This window comes from Aquarana catesbeiana, linkage group LG01 (genome assembly GCF_042186555.1).
Source record: "Aquarana catesbeiana isolate 2022-GZ linkage group LG01, ASM4218655v1, whole genome shotgun sequence".
Taxonomy (NCBI): Eukaryota; Metazoa; Chordata; class Amphibia; order Anura; family Ranidae; genus Aquarana; species Aquarana catesbeiana.
In genome coordinates, this window is record NC_133324.1 from 31277988 (window position 1) to 31303540 (window position 25553).

Consider the following 25553-nt stretch of genomic DNA (forward strand, 5'->3'; position numbering starts at 1 on the left):
GATCTTCCTCCCTTATGTCCATTCAGACAGGCCGGGAATCCCCAATTATATTTAATATTTTGTGTTTTCAATATATCCAGTAATGGCTTAAGTAATCTTCTTCTTGACAAAGTTTCTTGAGCTAGATCTGCATAGATCTGAATTTCCACTCCCTTGATTACTATAGGTGGTTTTCCTCTCAGGTTCTTCCAAATTTCCCATTTATCTTCATAGAAACTGAATCTAACAACAATGTCCCTCGGTCGCTCTGTCCTCGAGTCTCGGGCGTACCCCACTCAATGTACCCTCTCTATCTTTAAGGAATCCTCTCTTCCTCTGTCTAACAGGGGTCCAAATATTGTGTTAATCATTTTCTTCAGATCTTCCCCTTCTTTTTCTGGAGCTGAGCGAATCCTGATGTTCTTTCATCTACTCCTGTTCTCCTGGTCTTCCAATCTATATAATATTATTTTTTGATTTTGTTGTGTTCTTCTAACTTGCTGTCTGAGATTTTCTAATTCTTGTTTTTGTTCTTCTATAATTTTTTCCGTAGTCTCTACTCTTTCCAATAAGTGTCCCAAATCTTCTCTCAGATTTTGAAATTCTTTCTTTATCGAATTTTCCATTCTCAGGAGCATCTTGCTCATTTCTCCCTTAGTTAATGGGGGTGTCCCGGGTGGGCCGCCTTCAGCTCCACTAAAGTCCTGATCTCCGTCTGTAGACAAATCTACTCTGGAATGTTCCAGGGTCTCTACTATTTTTTTATCAGTCCCCCCCTTTTTCTTTTCTACTTTATTTTGACCTTGTCTTTCAGTGTCCATACTCCTTGGACTGGCTCCTTGTGTCATGTATTGTTTTAATGTGCTAACCACAGGTTTATCTGTCGGGGACTTAGGGGGGTTCCCCCTTGTTACTTTAGATGAACTTTTGCTCATTTTATCTCTCTTTCTTGTCCCTCTTATTCGCTTCCCCAGCCTTAGTTTCCAATCTACCCTCCACTTCAGTGGGGGGACATGGATCTTTAACCCAGGTAGGGAGAAGTATGTATAAAGTATGGGGGGGGTGGCGACTAGGGGTAGAGTGTAGTGCCTGGGGTTGACTCTTTTCCCCTCCTTGTCCGCCTGCTTAGTCAGAATTTAAGAGTGCTTCAGCCAGTCTACCAATCCTTCTGACCCAGTCCTATAGATTACTTATCCAGACTTCTCAGTTACCGCTGTTGCTCGGTCTCTCCTCCTGCTTTATGTGTATTAGTACTCCAGACCTTGCAACACCGATCACTCTTATCTCCAATCTATACAGCTGGTGTTCTAGGTTTCTTTCCAGTTGACCACGCTTCTCCCCTTAGTGCTGTTTATTTTCTATGACCAAACTATTTTAGGCAGACACATACATATTACTGATACCACTTTGATCAATATTTATAGCTTCTTTGATCACTGGTCTTTCAAACATATATTTCTGTTCAGTATCATATATTTTGGTACTCATACCTTAATACTCAGGTGTATACCGGTGCATAGCTGTGTTTCCGAGAGGACCCGACCGTTACAAGTTCAAGCATGTCATCATCATTTTATTAAAAGATCTGTAAAGGTTACCTTTAATTTCTGCCCTTCCTTGTTTTGTTCCTTCCACTCTCCTGGTTCAAGGAGTACTTACAGCCTTTTTTTGGGGGGGTTGTTATTCAGCCTGGTGCAGGGGATGAGCAGGGTCTCCAATAGTGCGAGGGGGGGGTTCAGTGTCTCCCCGTGTCTGCTGTCATTCCTCAGCGCTGTGTATCACCCACTTCCTGGTTGCTCTTCTTTCCGCGTTCCATCCCACAGTACTTTAGGTCGAATGCCGTTCTCGTTCCTTCTGCTGGGGGACCGAGCGTCTCATCCCGCTGTGTCTCTGTGGATCTTCCGCGGCTTCGGCGTCTCTCCTAGCTTCGGCAGCCGGGAAGCACTCTAGAGCTCCTCCCTCCGTGACGGACGCTACGTCCTCACGTCCTCTCCTCCCATCCCCCTTTTTGATGAGTGTGTTTCTTGATGTCTGCAGCAACGCTGCAGAGGTCATCTAGATTCACAGCAGGAGGACGTCTCTGTCCTGCCTCCACTCTGCTCAAGCTCCGAGCCCTGGAGTGGTGGGGGCTGACACTTGGGGAGTGGGACTCACATGAGGAGGCTGTTTGTGATGCCTGCATTCTGTCCCTGGGCTGCGACCGAAAGATCTCGGGGATGTGCCTGCTGAGCTGTGTATACTGACTCAGTGGAGATCGGGAACGGGTTGCCAAGGCACTGCAGGATGTTCTCACCATAGTTGTGAGCTCAGTTAGGCAGAATAGCTGAAGTACCTGGACCTCGTGGACGGGAGCTCCAGACTTACACGTCCATCTTGGAATGGCAGGAGACCATGCCCCCATGATTTTGTTTTTATCACCTATATCAATGGTTTTATATCTTTTTACATGGATGTAATACAATTATATGTTTTATATAAATTCAGAAGCAGTTTTTTGTGACTTGCCCTTAAAGTCCCATTAAGTACTTGGGAGATACTAACCACTTTTCCATTTATCTATGGGAATGTTGACAACATAGATAAGGCTTTCTCCGGTGGATCTCCTATACTATATATATATATATACAGTAGAAAACTGCAACATTATGGAAAATGACTCCATGAATAGAAAATTACTCCATGAGTTACCCCTTTCACTTACAGGTATATTTGCAAGTATATCATAATATGAAACTAAACAATCCCTATACATTCTAATTGTAAATCTCCTTAGCAAACAATACAAACAGAAAACAATCAAGTAAGGTCTTACTTTGCCTCTTTTCCAGAAGATGGGATTACTCAGATTGGTAAATATTTCGGGCACAAAGTCTGAACCTTTAATAGTAGCTGCAATATCGGAATTACATGTACTGTTAACACAAATCCAACTTTCTATAACAAGATTGGTTGGAACTTCTCTTCTCGCATTGAAGGAGATCTTGACACCGGATGGTTCCGTGTAATGAACATTTCTCACATATTTGTGCAGCTTTTCATGGAAGACAGAAATACAACGTTTACCATATCACCATAACACCAATTTAAAGGATAAGTTAACTTTTTTTTTAAGTTTAACATATTACAGATGCACCGGCCCCCGCTTCCCCTGACCCCCATTTTAACAGCTTATGGGGATCCTCTCTCCCTGATAGCTGTCACTATTTTAAAAAAAGTGGCTGTGCGGGGCTCGGCCTGCCCAGACGCATCATTCATTCACAGTATTTTGTGAATGGGAAGACTATAAGTACCCACAGCCTCAGCAGCTGTCGGTACTTTCCAGGCTCCAAGGAAAAAATAAATAAATAAATGCATATTTTTTTACCTGCAAAAACATATGCATTTATTTTAAATGTGAACTTATCCTTTAACTTTCCACTGAGCAAATTCAAACTTGTCAAATCTACTAGTGGGATAAAAACAGATATTAACTTCTGTAAGGGAGTATGAGGAGAGGTTAATAACCTTAAAATTTCCCCTGGTATGTTACCTTTTCATGGTTTTGAAGATGTCCATGATCATGGTACATTTTCCCCATCCTTTATCTCTTTTTTTTTAATGCTCTATGTGACCTCTTTAATCACCTCAATACTGGACATTTTCACCACCTTCCTTCCCAAGCCAATTTTCAGCTTTCAGCACTCTCACATTTTGAATGAAAATTCCTCAGTCATGCAACACTGTCCCAAATTACATTTGTATCACTTTATTTTCAAACAAATAGAGCTTTCTTTTGGTGGTATTTAATCGCCACTTGGTATTTTTATTTTTTTTGCACAAAAAAAAAAAATCATACATTTTGACCAAATTTTTTACTGCTACATTTCTTTGGTAAAAATAACCCAAACCATTGCATATTATTTGGTCTGTGTGAAGGTTATAGAGTTTACCAGCTATGATACCCATCATTGAAAATGAATCAATCCTGATGTACTGACTGCTTATCTCATTTCTTGAGGCCCTAACATGCCAGGACTGTACAAATATGCCCCAAACTTTTGGAAAGTAAATAGTCCATGGTATTTTATAAGAAGTATGGAGAGTTTTTTGAAGTTGTAATTTTTTCACACGATTCTTTGGAAAATGAAGAAAGTAAAAAAAAGGTTTTTTTTTTTCAGAAAAATGTAATATTAACTAGTTATTTCTTACACACGGCATAGGCATACTTGGAACTACACCTCAAAACACATTCTGCTACTCCTCCTATGATGATACCACATGTGTGAGACTTTTTTTTACAGCCTAGCCCCGTAGAGAGATCCAACATCCAAAGAACACCTTCAGGCATTATCCACATTAGGACCAGGCCTTTTTCTGACACTTTTTGTTTACAAGTAAAAATCTGTATCTGTTTACAAGTAAAAATCTGTATTTTTGCTGTAAAATCACTTAGAACCTCCAAACATTATACTTTTTTAGCATTCTTTAGCATGTTACATGATATTTGACCAGTGGTTTTTCAAACACAATTTTTTAAGAAAAAATACACTTTTTTTATAATTGTATATTTATTTGTTTTTTTGTTTTTTTCCATCAAAAATAAAATACAAAGATGTTATACAAAAAAGAGAAGCATATCTTAGTGGATGGTAACACATACATATGACAGTCTCTAGATAGTGTGTAGTCCATCTTATAAGAAATTTGTATAACATTCAAAAGAACTGTCATCAAGGTTGGGCTTAAGACATCGTGAATAACTGGAACATAAGCTAAACAGTAGATAAAGAAACAAAAAAAAAAGGGAGGGGGTACACTATGGATTTCGATATTGCATATATATATATTAATAGAAATAGGATTAGATCATTTGAGCAGGTAAAGACTGGCTGTGTGTATGGCATTTAATCAGAGGTATGGGATGTTGCCTCTGGATTGAATAGAGAGTTATTCCAAGGATCCCATATTTTTGAGAATTGTGGTAAGGAGTCATGGATCACTGCTGTCATACGTTTTATTCTACGCATCTGTGCTATGGTCAGTATCAATTGGGATTGTGTTGGAGAATTAGAGGATAACCAGTGGGTAGGTATTACAGCCAACAGGATATAAGACATCAATTTTTTAGCGTGTTTAGATATTCCAGGAACTGGGAGGCCTAGTAAATAATGGACCGGGTCTACCAGGAAATCTGTCTCTAGCACTGTCTGGAGTAGAGATTGGACCGAGGTCCAAAATGGTAAGATTAGCGGGCATTCCCAGAATGTGTTCCCAGATCCTGTAGGCATCTCCAACATTTCTGGAATACAGAGGGATCATATTTATTAATAGCTTTCGGGGTCCTATACCAGAACATGAGGACCTTATAAGCTGTCTCTCTCTGCTCCACACATCTGGAAACTTTCGATATGGTGTCCCAGATCTTTTGCCATTGAGGGAGGGATATAGGGGTCTGAATTATATTGGCCCATGTACTGTATACATGAGAGTTTATCGTGGGTGGGTTTGATTCATGGAGAATCTTGTATATAGAAGATATGAGACCAGGTTGATACTGGCCATGGGCACATAATACTTCAAAGGCATTAGGTTTTTCTAAGGTTAGATAAGATGATATAGTACAAAAATATTGTTTAAATTGGAGATAAGAAAAAAAGAGCTTTTTGGGGATTTCAAATCTGTTTTGGAGATCCTGGAACGAGTGTATTTTAAGAGTCACAGGGTGTACTAGGTGACAGAGCTGAAAAATGCCCGCCTGTGACCATGGATACATGCTGATGTAGGATAGGCTGTCTGGGATATTGGGGTTTAAAAAGTCTCATTGCCAACCACTATTTTTATATTTCCCTATTTTTACTAGATGTTCGTCCCCATCCATTAGGGATATCCCTGTGAGCATTGTTGGACCGCCTGGGTGCATCCACTGATCCTGGTCATATCTACTTAGCTCGGATTTCCCAACTTCCATTTTCAACTGTTTGAGAGTGTTTTTTCCTAAACACGTATATACTTTGAAAATACGGCCAAGCAATATCCAAGTCCTGATGCTCTGTCTGCTGGTGTGTAAAGTAAAAATACCAATATTGTTATGTAAGTACAGACTACCTTTATTTACCTCACATGTACCATTTTTTTGCCATAAACCAACTGGTCTGTTATTAATATATATATTAATACATACACTATCTATTATATGTTTTTCTTTCAATAGAAATGAAGCAGCACGTTTGTTTTTAACCCTGAAGAAGGAAACATACATACCTTAAAAATACCTCTCTTTGCTCTCCGAAACATGTTGGGTTCTTTGGTACACATGCCCCACTAGTCAAACTTGTTTTTGATCTGTGGTGCATTTCCAGCTCAGCGGCTGTTTCATTTTTTTCAGGTTCTATTGTTTATTGTTTTTAGGTGATTTTTGTACAAGATACTTCTGTATTGTTTATCACTACTTTTGTACCAATACAATATGTATACTTTTTTACTTATGGGTATACCCTTACTTACTTCTCTCTGCATCTGCAATATCCTTGGGGCTTTCTTCTTTTCTCCATACATTGTTGTTTAGGATGTGATACAGAGCGTTGGGTTCCCCATACATCCCTGGTTGGTTTTCACTTCTCCCCCTACTCTTTATATTATAGGTTCAGAATAAGGGCAGAATGGGAAGTCTTGTCCAGTAGGTCTATCAGGTCAATAGTGCATCTGGTGTTATCACTGGCATGTCTACATGAAACAAAACCTATCTGGTCATTATGGATAAGTTTAGGGATTATAGAGGTGAGTTTATTGGCTAGGATTTTTGTAAAGTTTTTATAGTCTGACTTGAGTAGGGCTATGGGTCTACAGTATAGGTGCCTGGTAGTGAAGGGGGATTCCTGAGTTTTGGAAGGACTGTAATGTGGGCATGTAGGAATTGAGGGTGAGGGATGATACCTTTCTGTAGAGAGGTAAAAAGATCTATTAAATATGGACTTTTTGTTAGGAAGGTCTTATAATAGAAATAGTGCATGCCATCTGGTCCTGGCAATTTTTGTGATGGCTGATCTTTAATTACCCCAGCTAATTCTTCTGGTGTGATAGCAGCATTAAGTGTTGATTTTTGGGAGGATGACAATTTGCATAGTTTTAAAGGATCAAAGAAAGTATTGAATTAGTCTTGTGAGAAGAGGTGTTTAGGGTCTGTGTGTAAACAGTTATATAGCTTTTTATAGAATTCCCCAAAGACTTTAGACATTGTTTGTGGGCAATGAGTTAGAATTCCATCATTTTGTGTGAGAAATTCAGGGTAGGAATGGATTGGGCATGGTTTAAGCTTGTTTACTAACATTCTATGAGGCTTATTAGCATACTCATAGAATTTCTGTTTAGCCGAAAGAAGGGATTTGGAGCATCTGTTCATGTCAATGGATTTCAACCATTCTCGTAAGGAGGAGTGGTATGGGTTCCTCATCTGGTAGTGGTGGAAGACCCAGATTGCGTATGAACGCCTCGCTTTCCTGGAGATCCCTCATGGGGAATTGGGTACCATCTTGTGAAGCAGACAAGTGAAAGGGAAAGCCTCAGCGTTATGAGATTTGATTATTTTGCAAGTATGTGGTCACTGAGCGAAAGCAAGGGTTATGGGTGATAGATTGCTAAAAATTTGTATTTTTGCACCCTTAAATTCCAGCCGTGTTTTATTGCGGGTAGCCATAGTTAAGGCTTCTTTGCTATCATAGTAGTGAAAGCGTACTATGATATCCCTGGGATTTGCCCCTGCAGGGGGCTTAGGGGCCAGTGACCTGTATGCTCTGTCCAGGCACCACTCTATGTCAAGTATTAGAGGGACTATGGTGTTAAAGAGGCTCAACAGATATGGTCGGATGTCCCGGTCTCCAACAGATTTGGGAATGCCTCTGATACGCAGATTCTGACAGCGTTCCCTATTCTACAAATCTTCTTGTTGGGATTGAAGTTGGGAGACAGATTGTTTTAAGCCTGCATTGTCTTCTTCCAGAACATGAACGGGTTGTATTAAGTCATCAAATTTAGTTTCTAAAGTGTCAGTACATTCTCCTATGTGAGTTATCTCCCCCCTCAATTCTTGGGCCAGCTTTCCCACTTCTCTGGTGATGTTACATGTCAGGCTTTGCAAGAGAGATTGCAGCTTATTGTCCAGTATTTCAACTGTGAGGGGGCTGACATCTCTGTGATTGGGGTGGGTGCAAATAGCAGGGGAATGTCTCCTACCTTCTCGTGTGCGTCCGCTGGTGCCGGCAGGGCGCTTTGCATAATCGAGGCCGGGGATTTGGGCCTTCACAGGAAGCGGTCCAGCGTTTGTGTAGGCCTTAGCTCCGGGGTATATGATGGAGCCGTTTGCTTTGGGCCGTACTTCACCATGGGTTGCTTGAAAGATTTGGCGGTCCGGTATGGGTTCTCCCATGGCTGATGCAACGTTCGGTCGCTTTGTGGGAGCTATGGAAGGCGGCGGGGATTGGAGCAGAGGAATTACACATCCTCCATCATCGGATTCCGCGAATGCGCCCCCCCGAAACAATACACTTTAATGAGTTTTATTGCACACATACACAATTTAATATCCAATATTTGGTAAGATATATAGTAAGAAAAGGGAAGAAGACGTTGAGGGTTCGGACTTTAAAGGCAAGTTGGACCACATGAAATGTCTAAAAAATATAATTTTTTTTTGTACAATACAATATAAAAAGATTTGCAAAAGCAAAGCATGGGACTTAAAAACATATATTTGCATATGTGTAGAATATAGGTCACATAAGCCAACCAGTGTAGGAGTAAATCATTACACCATATCAGATGAGTGAGCCCCTGTGCATTTGACTGGGCACTCAGAACCAATTTATACATTCAGGACAACATGTGGCCCGGCTCTGATATATTAGTACACCATAATTCAAAAGTAGTAAGCGGGTTCACTGGCCTTATCTGGTGCTTCCAATTGTTAAATAAATCCACCAATTGATGGTATCTCCATGTGGCCATTGGTATTTCCCCTAAAGTTGAAGTTAACTCCATTAAGGGTAACAATTTGCCCTGTGGGGCCACTCCAGCGCAATTAACCTTTCCATCCATTCCCCATCGATCTAAACTTCCCTTCTCTTCCCCTGGGGGAAACCAGGGGAATCCTTCAAATGGTATCATGGGGATATTGGAGGGGCAAACTTTCCAGTATTATTCATTCTATCCCATATGGATAGTGTTGTTTTTGTTAAAGGTAATACCCATTCCGATAAACCCCTATAAGAATAATGGGAGAGTATAGCCTCAAATACAAATCTACTATATATACAATAGGGGTGCCATCATCCAGGTTAAGAATGAAAGAGTCAAGGGGTGAAAGTGCGGAGGCAATTGCCACCACTTGCCTATTCACATGTACATGCCTGAAAATTGGGGGTTGGGCTTTTTTGGCACTTGGTAATTGATCACAATTGATAAGTCATAAAAAATATAAATTTTAATGAATATAATAACAAAAATACACAGACACTCTTAAAAACAATAATATGTATACTCCACAACTAACAAGATACTGACGGGTGACCCCGTAGAGTTTCTGTTGGGGAGGGGGTATACATGAAATTCCTCAACCGGTTTCGCGGTGAAGACCACTTCTTCAGGAGAGGTTGGTCTATAAAACAGTTCAAATTTTAATACAAAGTACAAAGTACAGCAGCACAGTTAATAGAAAAACATAGTACAATACATAATTTCAAAGGGGAAGACTAGCTCACCCACTCAGACAAGGTCAGTAGACTGCAGGACCCAAACAATTCCCCCCCCGCGGTGGACACGGAGATTGTAGAAACAGATCTGGTCGATGGATAATGGAGAGTAGTATATAGACCTTGTGGAAGTTTTGGTATGCACACACAGATGTGATAGGAAGTGGACGTTAAGAGGGAGTGAAGAGAACATGAAAATGTGTGCAGGAAGGAGGGGGGAGGGAAAGAGGGAGGGGAGGGGAGAAAGAAAAGGGGAAAAAGAAGGAAGAGGAAGGGAGGGAGATGGAAAAAGAAGGGGAGGGGAAAGAGGGGGGAGGGGGGGTGGGGGGATGAAAAATGGAAAGGGGAGAAAGAGGAAGGGAAGGGAGGGTGGGGGAGGGGGGAAAGGGAAAAAGGGGGAGGTGAATGGATAGGGGAGGCAAAAGGGAAAGGAGGGGAGAAAAAAGAAGGGTGGGTTGGTGGGTGGTAGGAATGTAAGGAGAGGAAAAAGAGGGAGGGAGAGGAAAAAAAGGGGAAGGTAAAAGGGACACACCCAACCACCCCCCTCTTTTTTCTCCCCCCTTTCCCTTTTCCCCTCCTTTCCCTCCCCTATCCGTTCACCTTCCCCTTTTTCCCTTTCCCCCCCCACCATCCCTTCCCTTCCTTTCCTCTACCTCCCGTCTGAGTGGGTGAGCTAGTCTTCTCCTTTGAAATTATGTAATGTACTATGTTTTTCTATTAACTGTGCTGCTGTACTTTGTACTTTATATTAAAATTTGAACTGTTTTATAGACCAACCCCTCCTGAAGAAGCAGTCTTCACCATGAAACCGGTTGAGGAATTTCATGTATACCCCCCTCCCCAACAGAAACTCTACGGGGTCACCTGTCAGTATCTTGTTAGTTGTGGCGTATACATATTATTGTTTTTAAGAGTGTCTGTGTATTTTTGTTATTATATTCATTAAAATTTATATTTTTTTATGACTTATCAATTGTGATCAATTACCAAGTGCCGAAATAGTCCAACCCCCAATTTTCAGGCGTGTACGTGTGAATGGGCAAGTGGCGGCAATTGCCTCCGCACTTTCACCCCTCAACTCTTTCAAAACCCTATAAGAGGCCAGGATTAATGGGGCTCCCTCCATATTCCTACCTGCTAGTGTCTTCTCCAAGGGCACCCAAAGTTTACTGACAGAGTCATGGCACCAGTTCATAATACGCACCAAGTCCATGGCTCTGTAGTACATCGCTATGTCCGGAAGCCCTACTCCCCCCCTCCTGTTTAGGTCTCCTCAAAATCTCATATGCCAGCCTGGGGTGTTTGTCTACCCACACAAACGTCATAAATGCCCTTTGTATCTGTTTAAAGAATATCTGTGGGAGTGCTATAGGTACTGTATGTAAAATGTAAGTGATTCTATTAATTATATTCATTTTAAGAGCGTTTACCTTGCTGAACCATGTCATTATGACTTCTCCATCTCTGTAAATCCTTTGATATAGAAGCCACCAAGGGTCAATAATTAAGGTCATATAGGCATTTTACATCTGATGAGATATGAGTCCCCAAAATTAGATATAAAACCAAATTTACTTATCTCTAACATCAATTCAGTCAGAGATTCTTGTGGCAAGGAAAGATATAACAATAGATCATCTGCATAAGCTGAGATCTTATGCTCCATTGATCCAATACAAATCCCTCTAATCTTCCTATTTCCCCTAATCTTATGTAGCACTCACCCCCTAAGGAGCTGCTGATAATTGTTATGGGTCTACACTCTGCCTATCAACCCCAGAAAGTAGCTCGACCCCTTGGCACAACTGTATAACAATGTTAGTGTAAGACCCAATAGCGAAGAAGGACACAGCAATAACACACTGTACTGGATATTTACCGTCATCTTTGTCTTCATCACTTCACCAGCTGAAGTAAGAGATAAATGGACTGCTGATTTATGAAGCCTTTGCAGCACGAGTTGCGGCGCACACTAGTGCGCAAATTACATTTTCGTATTTACAAAACATTTGCGCCGGTAACACGGCGCAATCCCCCATTTACTATTCTCTTCCCGACGCACGGGGTGATGTGAGGAACTATAGTACTAACTGCCAAGTCACAAATATGCCCAAAATAGAATGAGAAAGTAACTTTCTCCGAACAAGCCGGCTGCGTCAGTAAGTATATTTAGAACTGTGGGAGGTCAATTTATGCACTGCGCATGCTCAAATGGCATTTACGCATGTTCAAATGCTTTGGTTCACTGCGCCGGCAAAATTGTAGTAAATGTCAAGCAACATAAATGCATTTGCATAGGCTGAACGGACGCACTGTTAAACTTCTTTTTTTTTTTTTTTTATGCTGGTTCACTTCGCGGCTATAATGAAATGCCGGTTCGGCAATACACATAAAAGTTCATTGATAAAAACAGCATTAAGACAGAAACCAAAATTAAGAAAAAAGAATGTGTGGGGTTCCCCCGAAATTCAATACCAGGCCCTTCAGGTCTGGTATGGATATTAAGGGGAACTGCACGCCAAAAATAAAAGAAAAATGGTGTGGAGGTGGCCCTCAAGGTCCATACCAGGCCCTTCAGATCTGGTATGGATTTTAAGGGGAACCCCGCGCCAAAATTTAAAAAAAAAATGGCGTGGGTTCTCCCTAAAAATCCATACCAGACCCTTATCCGAGCACGCAGCCTGGCCGGTCAGGAAAGGGAGTGGGGACGAGCAAGCGCCCCCCCTTCATGAACTGTACCAGGCCGCATGCCCTCAACATGGTGGATGAGTGCTTTGGGGAAGGGGGCGCTGCGGCCCCCCCACCCCAAAGCACCTTGCACCCATGTTGATGAGGACAAGGGCCTCTTCCTGACAACCCTGGCAGTGGGCTGTTGGGGTCTGCAGGCGGGGGGGCTTATCAGAACACGGGAGCCCCCTTTAACCACTTCCCGCCCGCCCTATAGCGGATTGACGTCCGGGAAGTGATTCTGTTATCCTGACTGGGCGTCATATGACTTCCAGCAGGATAACATGCCGCCGCATGCCCCCGGGGGCGCGCATCGCGGTGATCGGTGGATCGGTGTGTCAGCCTGACACACCGCTACACCGCTACACCGCTACACCGCTACACCGATCTTGGTAAAGAGCCTCCGGCGGAGGCTCTTTACCACGTGATCAGCCGTGTCCAATCACGGCTGATCACGCTGTTATTGGGAAGAGCCGTTGATCGGCTCTTCCTCACTCGCGTCTGACAGACACGAGTAGAGGAGAGCCGATCAGCGGCTCTCCTGGCAGGGGGGGTCTGTGCTAATTGTTTATCAGCGCAGCCCCCCTCAGATCACCACACTGGACCACCAGGGATCGCCACTAGGACCACCAGGGAAGGGGCAACATGTGGATGGCCAAGTATGTACCCCATGGCCATCCACATGTGCCCAATCTGTGCCAATCAGTGCCCACAAATGGCCTGGGCTTCTTCATCGTCTTCTCCCCTCTTCTCTTCTTCTGATGTTGACACAACGCTCTTCTCCCCCAGATTCTGATAAGCCCCCTGCTCGCAGACCCCGACAACCAACAGCCAGGGTTGTCGGGAAGAGTCCCTTGTCCTCATCAACATGGGGACAAGGTGCTTTGGGGTGGGGGGGCCTCAGTACGCCCCCCTTCCCCAAAGCACTCATCCCCCATGTTGAGGGCATGCGGCCTGGTAGGGTTCAGAGGGGGGGCGCTCGCTTGTCCCCACCCCCTTTCCTGACCGGCCGGGCTGTGTGCTCGGACAAGGGTCTGGTATGGATTCGGAGGGGACCCCCACGCCGTTTTTTGGCATAGGGGGTTTCCCTTAAAATTATACCAGACCGAAGGGCCTGGTATGCACCCAGAGGTGGAACCCATGCCAGTTTTTCTCATGCTGCTTTAATGGGAAGATGTGTTTTTCCTATTGCAGCGAGCGCGAGATGTACCTCGCCGAGAACCAGTGTGATGGCATTGTGCTGGAAACATTCTCGCGTGTAGGTACTGCTGTGTGTGCGCCGGTTCACATGCTCAATGAAGGATTTATCCAGCACACCAATTAAGGTCTGAACCAGCGCAGTGCATTCATCTTAGTAAATGATCCCCAAAGTCTCACACAAGTTGAGACTTGTTTAACTTATTAGACACAGAGGTCATTACAATATAAAGAATGACGGTAATAACAATCAAAAGTATGTGCGAAGACCAAAACTCAATGGTCACTTTAGGAGCATATGTAGAGAGGCAAAGAGTGGGACCTATGCTCAATATGATAAAGCCCTGATATTGAGCACCTTCCCACTCCAACCTCAGAGCACACACCAAACCTGCAGACAAGTATTAAGTACCATACAACAGTGAAATCTAATACATTTGTCCATATAATATACCTAAGGTCCCCCCCTAGATTGCAGTACTCTGTTCAGGTCTGTGAACCTGAAGTTGTGATGCTGTATAGCAGGGGTCTTCATACTACGGCCCTACAGTTGTTCAGGAACTACAATTCCCATCATGCCTAGTCATGTTTGTAAATGTCAGAGTTTTACAATGCCTCATGGGAAGTGTAGTTCTGCAACAGCTGGAGGGCCTTAGTTTGAGGATCCCTGCTGTATAGGAAATGACAAAGTCTCTTTTCTTCTTCCTCTTCAGCTAGATTAAATAGATTATACTGCAGTGTTTGTAAATCCAGTTAAGGAGATTAGTAGGTAGTAAATCAATAATAGAACTGATGTACTGGTAACTGAAAAGTTGCACATAGAACACACTGGTACACTGGAACACACTTCCGCTCCGCGCCTTCCAGGCCGCAGTCTGTCGGCCACACACAGACTTCCCTGCAGGCAGGCTTTGAATGGCGTCCCAAGAGAGAAAAAATGTGCCACGCCTGTCCCTTTTATTTGCCTACCCAGCAGTCTGTTCTGCGGCATTGTGGGTGGGTGAACTGGGCATTGTGGGTAAGTAGTTCCAGAGAGAGTTAAACACATGAGTCACTTGAACGTTGGACTACATTTCCCTTAATGCCTTGCAGTGCTGTTTCCTCAAGTATTAAAAGAGAAGTTTTGACAGCACTAACATTAAAAGGACACTAGAGGAAGCCAACCCCTTGCTTAAAAAGCAACACATTGTTCAGCATGTTAACCTGGTCACAACCCCTGCTTTACACTTACACTGAAAGGGCTCTAGCACCATAGCAAATAATAATAGGGACAGTGGACACCCCTGCCTAGTCCCATTCTGTATCTCAAAATAGTCTGATAATCTGCCATTAACTTTAGCCCTTGCTCTAGGGTCTGTATATAGTGCCACCACCCAACCCATCATCCGTTCTCTCAGGCCCATCTCCCTCAAGACTCCGACCATAAACTCCCACCCCACCCTATCAAATGTTTTTTCGGCATCCATTGAAAGTATTACACTTGGGCTCAGATTTGGTCCATTATGTAATCACTGCAGTACATGCAGGGCCCAAATAGTGTTATCTTTAGCCTCTCGGCCCTTCATAAAGCCTGTTTGATCTGGGTGAATCAGTTTTACTATATGATCTTGCAATCTAAGGGCCAGAATCTTAGCCAAGAGTTTATTGTCAGGATTAAGGAGGGAGATGGGTCTACAGCTGGCACAATGCTGAGGGTCCATCCCCGGCTTCAGGAGAAATGTCACGTAAGCCAACAATGCCTCTGGGGGCAATGGGTTGGAGGCTAAGATGGAATTAAGATAACTACAAAGAGGTGCCAATAAAATTGAGGAAAACTTTTTATAATACATATTTGTGAAACCATCTGGTCCCGGGCTCTTATCCATTGGCAAGGCAGCAATCACTCCACCCAACTCTTCAATAGAGATTGCTTTTTCCATTTCTTCCAGGGCCACAGACAGGATGGCCTGCAAATCTGAAGCCTTAAGATATTCCTGAATTCTGCATGTCCATCCTCTGCAGCTACTGTAGAAATTGTCTCTATATTATATATTGTCCTATAAAATCTGTGGAATCCAGCTACTATTGCTTTAGTGTCCACTATCTGTTTATCATGAGCATTTAGAGTGTGAACATGGTGTGAATCTTGTTGCTTCTTTAATTGTCTAGCCAATAACTTCCCACCATTGTTCCCCTGTTCATAAAAACGGTGGGCAAAATACCTATGCTTATTCTGAACTTTCCGATCGAGAAACTGTCAACCCACAATTTCTTCAGTCTCTGCACATCCCGAGGATCTAAATGGGCCTTATGTCTAATTCCAAGTAGGGATGAGCCGAACACCCCACAGTTCGGTTCGCAGCAGAACTTGCGAACAGGCAAAAAATGGGTTTGAACACGTGAACACCGTTAAAGTCTATGGGACATGAACATGAATAATCAAAAGTGCTAATTTTAAAGGCTTAAATGCATGTTATTGTCATAAAAAGTGTTTGGGGATCTGGGTCCTGCCCCAGGGGACATGTATCAATGCAAAAAAAGTTTTAAAAACTGACTTTTTTTGGGAGCAGTGATTTTAATAATGCTTAAAGTGAAACAATAAAAGTGAAATATTCCTTTAAATTTGGTACCTGGGGGGTGTTTATAGTGTGCCTGTTAAGTGGTGCATGTTTCCCATTTTTAGAACAGTCCGAGAGCAAAATGACATTTCTAAAGGAAAAAAGTCATTTAAAAGTACTCGCGGCTATAATGAATTGTCGGGTCTTTGGGTCTGGTATGAATATTAAGCAGAACCCTGAACCAATATTTTTAAAAAAAATGGCGTGGGGGTCCCCCTCAAAATCCATACCAGACCCATCAGGTCTGGTATGGATTTTAAGGGGAACCCCGTGCCAAAATTAAAAAAAAAATGGTGTGGGGGTCCCCCCAAAAATCCATACCAGACCCTTATCCGAGCACGCAACCTGGTAGGCTGCAGGAAAATAGGGGCCCCCACCTCCTAAACCGTACCAGGCCACATGCCCTCAACATGGGGAGGATGTTGATGGGGACAAGGACCTCATCCCCACAAGCCTTGCTCAGTGGTTGTGGGGGTATGCGACTGGGGGGCTTTAACAAGGGGACCCCCAGACCCCCCCTGTGTGAATTGGTAATGGGGTATGTACCCCTACTATTTCACAAAAAAGTGTCAAAAATATTAAAAAAGACAATAGCCAGTTTTTGACAATTCCTTTATTAATGTCTTCTTCTTTCTCCGCTTCTTCTTCCATCTTCTTCTGGTCTTCCTTCGGTTTTATTCTTCTTCCTCCAGCTTGTTCTTCCCCCATTTCTTCCTCTATCTTCCTCTGCTCCTCTGCTTCTTCCTCCGGTCTTGTCCTCCGGCATCTTCCTTCGGCTTTTTCTTCCCCACTTTGTCCTCCGGACGATCCGCCTCAATGGGAGTCTCCCGCTATGTAACACTTCTGTTCTTGTGACAGCTCTTATATTATGTAAATGGGCGACCCTGCCCCCTCTGATACCATAAGGGAAGCCATAGGGATGTCCCAATGCATCAAAGGGGGGCAGTTTCACTGGGTAAACCTCAGTTTTATAAGAGCTGTCACAAAAACAGAAGCGTCACACAGCGGGAGACTCCCATTGGGGCAGATCATCCGGAGGACAAAGCGGGGAAGAAGAAGCCAGAGGAAGATGCCGGAGGAGAAGACCGGAGGAAGAAGCAGAGGCCTGGAGGAAGAAGCAGAGGAAGATAGAGGAAGAAGTGGGGGAAGAACAAGATGGAGGAAGAAGAAGAAAACTGAAGGAAGACCAGAAAAAGTTGGAAGAAGAAGCGGAGAAAGAAGAACACATTAATAAAGGAATTGTCAAAAACCGGCTATTGTCTTTTTTAACATTTTTGACACTTTTTATGTGAAATTGTAGGGGTACATTTGTACCCCATTACCAATTCACATGGGGGGCGGGATCTGGGGGTCCCCTTGTTAAGGGTACCCCCAGCCCACAGACCTCCACAACCACCGGGCCTTTGTCCCCATCAACATGGGGACATCCTCCCCATGTCAAGGGCATGTGGCCTGGTACAGTTCAGGAGGGGGGGCACTCTCTCTTCTCCTGCAGCCTGCCAGGTTGTGTACTCGGATGAAGGTCTGGTATGGATTTTTGGGGGGACACCTGCGCCATTTTTTTTTTACATTTTGGTGCAGGGTTTCCCTTAATATCCATTTTAGACCTGAAGGGCCTGGTATGGAATTTGGGGGGACCCCCAAGCAATTTTTTTTACATTTTGGTTCAGGGTTCCCCTTAATATTCATACCAGACCCAAAGGGCCTGGTAATCGACTGTGGGGGAATCCCATGCCGTTTTTTTCAATTACTTTTTGTGTATTGCCGAGACCCGACAATTCATTATAGCTGCAAGTACTTTTAAATGACTTTTTTTCTTTAGAAATGTCATTTTGCTTTCAGACTGTTCTAAACATGGGAAACATGTGCCACTTTACAGGCATACTATAGACATCCCCCAGGTATGAAATTGAAAGGAATATTTCACTTTTATTGCTTCATTTTAAGCATTATTAAAATCACTACTCTCGAAAAAAGTCAGTTTTTAAAATGTTCATTCGCCATGTTTGTTCCATACTACCCACAGATGCAGGACAAATTGTTAAACGTAGACCCCTTTCACACTGAGGGCATTAAAAATAGTGCCTGCAAAACGCCCTAAAACAGCTGCTCCATGCACTCCAGTGTGAAAGCCCGAGGGCTTTCACACTGGAGTGGTGCACTGGCAGGGCGTCAGAAAAAGTCCTGCCAGCAGCTTTTTTGGAGCGGTGAAGGAGCGGTGAACTCACCGCTCCTTCACTGCTCCTCCACCGCTGCTCCCCATTGAAATCAATGGGGCAGTGCTGCGATACCGCCGGCCCTGGCGGTGTCTTGCAGGCAGATTTAACCCCTTTATGGCCACTAGCAGGGGGTTAAATGCCGCTAAAATGACGGTAAAGTGGCTCTAAAAATAGCACCGCTTTACCGCTGACGCCCTAGGCGGTGCAGTGTGAAAGGGCTCTTATAGGAACATGTTCTAATATGGTGATTAACTCAATAGTTGATGAATATACAGAATTCAAAAAAATTCTGATCTACCATCAACAGATCAATCCTTGAATATGCATTGTGTGTTTTGGAATAATAACTGAAATCCCTGTCCTGTTTAATATGCCTTAAAGCTCTGTGGGACAAAAAGGTTTTCACTGAAGAGGTATCCAAACTGGGATCCAGAGTGATATTAAAATTGCCTCCCACTACCAAAAAACCTTCCCTAAACTTCCCCAAAATATCCAGAGTTTTAGATAGAAATATAACAGTATGGTTGTTGGGGACATATAGTAGCGAGGGCATAACATTGGCCCTGGATCTTACCCTTAACAAAGAGAAAACGACCTTCAGGGTCTACTCGTATTTCTATGTGTACCAAGGGACACAATTTGTGGATAGCAATTGTAACTCCTCTAGCTCTTGGAACAGGTGATGGTGCATGTAACCACTGATTATATGTAAAAAGAGGCATACAAGGGACCGACCCTGTCACAAAGTGCGTCTCCTGCAGAAACACTATCTCTGCCTTCATGTGACACAGTTCGTGCCAGAGACGGCCCCTTTTACCAGATGAGCAAAGCCCTCTCACATTATACAATATAATCTTCATTCTACTTGTCATTATGTCAAAACATATAGTTCCATGGATCTCTTAGTATACTGTTGCACTTGATCGAAGTCTGTTCCAACCCTCTGGGTCTCTCCCCTTAAATGCATCTGATGAGAGGAAGGAGAGGAGGAAAAAAAAAAAAAAAACAACAAAATAACTCCCCCCACAAGCCACAACAAAAACTCCCAAAACAAATAACATGATATTCCACCATGATGTGTGGAACATTCCCTAAGGGGAAGACAAGGCAGTGTCCGGAGTCTCCTTCCCTTCTGCCATTTGGGTGAAAACTAAGTCCCTTGACTCGGGACCGACCTATTGGGGAAGAGATAGGTAAAAACATGAACAGAGTACCTCGTACTCCCTGGGCTGCCTTTATATTATTCCTTTACCATTATTTTTTCATAAGACTTCAGCAATTTACATCAGGGATTTAATAAGTAGAAGAGAGAGGGATAGAGAGGCAGAGGGAGAGAGAGAAAAGAGAAAAAAAAAATCCTCTCCCCCCCATCCACATCCTTACAATCCACACAAAATCCCCTCTACCCATTCTTACTCTAGGTAGTTAACTCCTTTCCCTTTTAACCTCAAACTCTATTCGTGCATGTCCTTCTGGGTCTAAATTTTTTTTTTTTTTTTTAATAAATTTTTATTGAAAGGTGTAATATACAGAGAATAACATCGAAAAAAGAAAAAGACAGTATCATTGTATTTTGTGTTTTGTACAAAAAAAGAGAAAATAACAAAGAAAGCATCAGCTCTATACAGAGGTAGAAAATAATAAGCAGTTGGTAAAGACAAGTAACCTGGGGAATGGGAAGGGAGTTGATCTTTTATGTGGGAAAAGGGAGGTAAACTGGATGGATCTAGGTGGGGGTGGGGGGGGGAGAGGGGTTCCCTGAGGTTGCTAGCGAAGTATTACTGGATGATTCCCCCGTAGGGTGGGGGGAGAGAGGGGAAGAGCCAAGTAGATGCGAATTAAACAACATCAGGGGGGGGGGGGTGAGAAGGAAGAGCACCAATATCAAGTTTTAGATGCAGATGAGCAGCCTGTGGGTAGAGAATGCAGGTTAAAATGATAACTATATGTTAAGATGGTACTGCTGATTGTGATTTTTGTGTTAATATCGTTTATGTCTTTTGTGGCAGTTGTGGTCACCACTTTTCTGTATGAAGAGAATATGGAGTTTTGAAGAGCATGAGGGCATCTTGTTTTATATTGTAGTATTTGGTAGAAGTTGGATTCCATGTAGTGAAGAATCTTGATTTGGGAGGAAAGTTCCGTTTGAGATGAGGGGGAGAGGTTCATGGTAAAGGAAGGAGAGAGCTTCCAGTTGGGCTATCTCCGTGTGGGAGAGTGTCGAAGTCATGAAAGTTCCCCATTTGTGGTGGAAGCGAGTCCTGATTCTTTCATTCGTGTAGTCCGTGTTGATCCTGTCTTTGTAGAGCAGCTGAAGGAGGTCCCTTTTAATTTGGGAGGTGTTGGGACAGGAATTGGAGATCCAATTTTTTAATATGGCTCTTCTAGCGAAGAGGAGGCATGTCAGAATCCAGTCCTTGCATGAAGGGGTAGAGATTGAAGACCAGGGTAGCAGTTGGGGATCCCAGTGTCCAAAAATGAGAAGTAGGGGGTCCTTAGGTATTTTTAGCAGGGTCACCTCAAATATGTATTGCAGAACTTGGTCCCAGAAACTGGATATGTATGTGCATGCCCAGAAGCGATGGGTCAAGGAGGGTCTGGGGTGGATACATAGGGGGCATGTGGGGGAGGTTTGAGCTTGTTTGTTCGAGAGGAAAGGTATATGGGCTCGGTGTGCGATCTTAAGTTGGGTTTCCCTCCAGGATTCATTGGGTACCAACTTGTGGGTAGTGTTGAGGCCTTGAAGAATTTTGTTGACCAGGTCGGCCTCCGGAAAGTCTTTTGTCCAATTAGCCACTGAAGAGGTCTCCAGTGAGGGAATGGCTTTTAGGAGGAGAGGCTGGTATATGTCTGAAATTTTATAGGAGCCTTTTGAGAGAAGAGAGTCCGATAGGGACGTTTTAAATCTTTTTTGATTGTCTCTGCAGACGTTTTTGAGGAAGCTTAAACATTGACCATAATGGAACACGTGTGACTGTGGAAGTTGGAATGTCTCCGCTAATGACTTGTAAGGAATGGGGCGGCCGGATTCTAAGTCACAGAGCGAGGAAAAGTTGGAGATGCCCTTTTGTTGCCAAGAATTGTATGGTTGACGTTCCAGACCTGGGGGAAAGCTCGGGTTTCCTTGTATTGGGAGATGTCTGGAGATGAATGGTGACAGTTTGAGGATTTTCCGGGTCTCCCTCCAAGCAATTGCTGTGTCCCGGAGTAGTAGGTTATGTTGAAGGGGTGGAGGGATGGTTTTCCACTTGCAGTGTAGGAGGGCTACCAGAGAGTATGGGTTGACCATTTCGGTTTCGAGGTAAAAGTTGGAGTAGCGAGATGTTTGTGCTACCCAGTCTAGACTAATCCTCAGGAGGCAGGCTAAATTATAGATCCTGACATTAGGGAGACTAATGCCCCCTTCGCGCCTGGGAAGATATAGTTTCGAGAGTGCAATTCGTGGTCGCTTGTGCAGCCATAGAAATTTGGATATTGCCTCATTTAGAATTTTTGTATCTTTATGTTTCAGGAGTAAAGGAATGGTTTGTAGTGGATAGAGTAGGCGGGCGAAGCTGACCATTTTCACTAGATGACATCTTCCCAGTAGCGAGAGAGGGAGATCCATCCAGTTTGTTAGTTCCTGAGAGATCTTTTTGAGTAGGGGTGGGTAATTGAGGTGATAAAGAGAGGAGGGTAGTTTTCCTATTCTTATACCTAAGTAGGTGATGTGAGAGTGTGCTACCGAGAATATGGAGTTCTGTGTCCAGGGAGGATTGGATACGGTGCCTAGAGGGAGGATTTCGCTTTTATTATAGTTTATGCGAAGGCCCGAGCATAATCTAAATTGGTCAAAGATTTGCTTAATCGTAACCATGTCAGAGGAGGGGTTTGCTGTGAATATGAGGACATCGTCGGCAAAGAGTGAGGTGCGGATTTCCTGTTTGCCGATAGGGATGCCGTTTAGTGGGGCTACATGTGATAGGAATCTGGATAGTGGTTCTAACGCGATGTTAAAGAGGAGAGGTGATAGGGGGCAGCCTTGCCGAGTTCCTTTGTATAGGCGGAATTCTTCTGATAGGAGACCTGCCGCTACCAGTCTAGCGGCTGGGGCGGTGTACATAGTGTTAATAAGATGGGTGAAAGAGCCGGAGAATCCCATTTTGTTCATGACCAGAGAAAGCCATTCGAAGCTGACATTGTCGAAGGCTTTCTCCGCGTCCAAGGTGATAATAGCATATTTACCCTCTGAGTTGTATTTGGCGTGTTCCAGGGCCATCATTACTTTCCTGATGTTCATGGTGGCAGTTCTGCCTTTCACGAACCCTGATTGGGCAGGGTGTATCAGGGAGGGAATGATGTCCGCTAGCCTTGTGGCAATGATTTTGGAAAGGATTTTGACATCTAGGTTTAGCAGCGAGATTGGCCTATATGAGCCTGGTTCTTGGGGGTCTTTACCTTTTTTGGCTAGTAGTTTGATAGTGGCTTGATTACCCGTGGGTAGGTATGGTCCTCCTGACCAAATGTGTTGATAAACCTTAAGAAGTGTGGGTTCTAAGAGTAGTTGTAGTGACTTGTAGAATTCTCCCGTGAAACCGTCAGGGCCTGGAGCTTTGGAAGGGGCTAGGTTTTTAATTGTAGCAGAGATTTCAGGGGGGGATATTGGGGCATTTAGTGCTTCTAATTGTGGGGGAGTTACTTGAGCGAGGGTAACCTTGTCAAGAAAGGATTGTGCTTGTGATGGGTTTATGGGATCTGGTCCGTATAGGGATGAGTAGTATTGCAGCATAGTTCTATTTATGTCTTTTTGGGTGGTATTTATGTTGCCTTGAGAGTCGCGGAGGGATGGGATGTGTGTCGGTCGGTAGGGTCCCCTACATAAGTTGGCAAGGAGTTTACCTGCCTTGTTGCCGAATTTGTGGAAGGTAGCATCCATGTGTGCTTTTTTGGTTTTTTCTAGAGTTTCAGCCCAGGTATCAAAAGATTGTTTTGCTGACTGCCATGCCTTCCTGTTGTCATTGGAGTTATTGATGTAGAGTGATCGTTGGGCTAGGTGTAATTGGGAGCTGGCTTGTTTGTATTTAGTGAGTGCATTTCTTTTAAAGGAAGCTGCATATGAGATTATGCGGCCTCTAAGGAATGCTTTACCTGTTTCCCAGAATAAATTGGGGTTGTCGGAGTGTTCGTCATTGGTAATAGTATATTCTGACCAGACGTTTTCCATGTACTTACGGAAGTCAGAGTTGTTATGGAGATATGAGGGGAAGCGCCAAATTTTAGGATTCAGGTGTAGGTCAGGGTTGTCAATCGTGGTCGAGATAGGTGCATGGTCAAATATGGCAATGTCGTGAATGACAGCGTCTGATATCAGTGGTAGAAAGTCGTCTGAGCAGAAGAGATAATCAATTCTGGTAAATACGTTGTGGGGGTTGGAGTAAAAGGTAAAATCTCTATCTGCTGGGTGTCGAAGTCGCCAGATGTCGTGTAGGTGGAGAGATTCTATCGTTGAGGCTAGTAGAGTTTGTGAGTTGGGATCGTGGGGAGGAATATGCGTTTTGAGGTGGATCTGTCATCTATCGGGTGTATCGTGGAGTTAAAGTCTCCGCCAGCAATGTGTGGGAGGGACGGGTCGCTGAGGAGCCATGTTGACAATTCACTATAAAATTGTTTTGTGGGGTTGTTGGGTGCATATATGTTTGATATTATCATTTCCTTTGTTCCTATTTTGATATGGGTTGAGATAAGGCGACCTTGTGCGTCTGCTTTGGTGGATAGTATCTCACATGGCAGGTTTTTGTGGATGAGAATCAGGACTCCTGCTTTGCGTCCATTAGAGTCTGAGCCTAATACTGTACCTACCCATAATTTTTTCATTCGGTGGAAGTCAGGGGTGGAAAGGTGGGTTTCTTGGAGTAGGGCAATATCTGTTTTAAGTCTTTTGAGGTGACGGAGGATTTTCATTCTCTTATTAGGTGATCGAAGTCCCTTAACATTCCAGGAGACTAGTTTCATATGGGGGGGGACACTGGGGGGGTATGTGAAGATATTGTATAGTTTTCGCCTATTGACAAGTGGTGGTGTGGTGTGGAAGTAGGCTGGGATGTAGAGGGGGTTTTTATGTTTGAACGATGTTTTGTTAGATCATTAAGGGAGTGTGTGGCTTGAAATGAGGGTGCGTGGTGTAAGAAGGGGTGTAAAAGAGGAGGGGTAAAAAAAAGAAACAATAAAACATATTCAGAGAACTTCACTTTTTTCCGCATGGAGTCGTCTGTGTGTTCCAGCTCCCATCGCAGGACTCAGATTCTGTTATGTTTGAAAACCCTTGCTAAAATGGTAGGTCGCCTTGGCAGCTTGAGTTGTGCCATATTTGGCATGGGGGGTTGGAAAACACAGGTGAGCCAGGGGAGCGAGACCAAACCTTAGTTATCACAATAAAAGAACACATATACCAGTTATTAAAATGTAGACTGTAAGTATAAAACATAAGAGAAAGAGAAAACGCATGGCCTACCAGTAGCTGTTATGCCTGATAAGGAGGAAAGAACAAATTTGAAAGAGAACCTTTTAACTTCGTCTCTAAAATGGGATTATCCCGTTGAGAGTCAGATCACCATAGCCGTAGGAGTGAGGCGGTATGGGTTGGCAGTATGGGACAGTTCTTGTGGTCTTCAGTGTGGAGTGGAGCGGTGTTGGTCCGGTAGTGATGCTCTGAAGCGCTTTGGAGAATCTTTGCGTGGGCTCCTTTGGTCTAGAGCCCGGTTGAAAGGGGCGGCTCTAGGAGATGGGTTGATGTTTGGGCCTGAGTGTAGCGAGCGTAGGAAGGCCTCAGCTTCTTTTGGGTCCTGGAAGGAGAGTTGGTCGCCATTTGGGGCTTTGAGTCGGAGGGTAGCCGGGAATGCCAAAGTGAATTTGAGTTGTTGATGGTGCAATTCCGAGCATATTCGTTGAAAGGCTTTCCTCTTCTGAGACACTTCCATAGAGTAATCTGCAAAAATTAGGATTTTCATGTCGTCGATTTGAAGAGATCTGGATTGCCTGAATTTTTGCAGGATGTAGGCTTTATCCGAGTAGTTGAGATATTTTGCGATTATGGGACGGGGCGATTTACGTTCTGAGTTAAAAGATCCCATGCG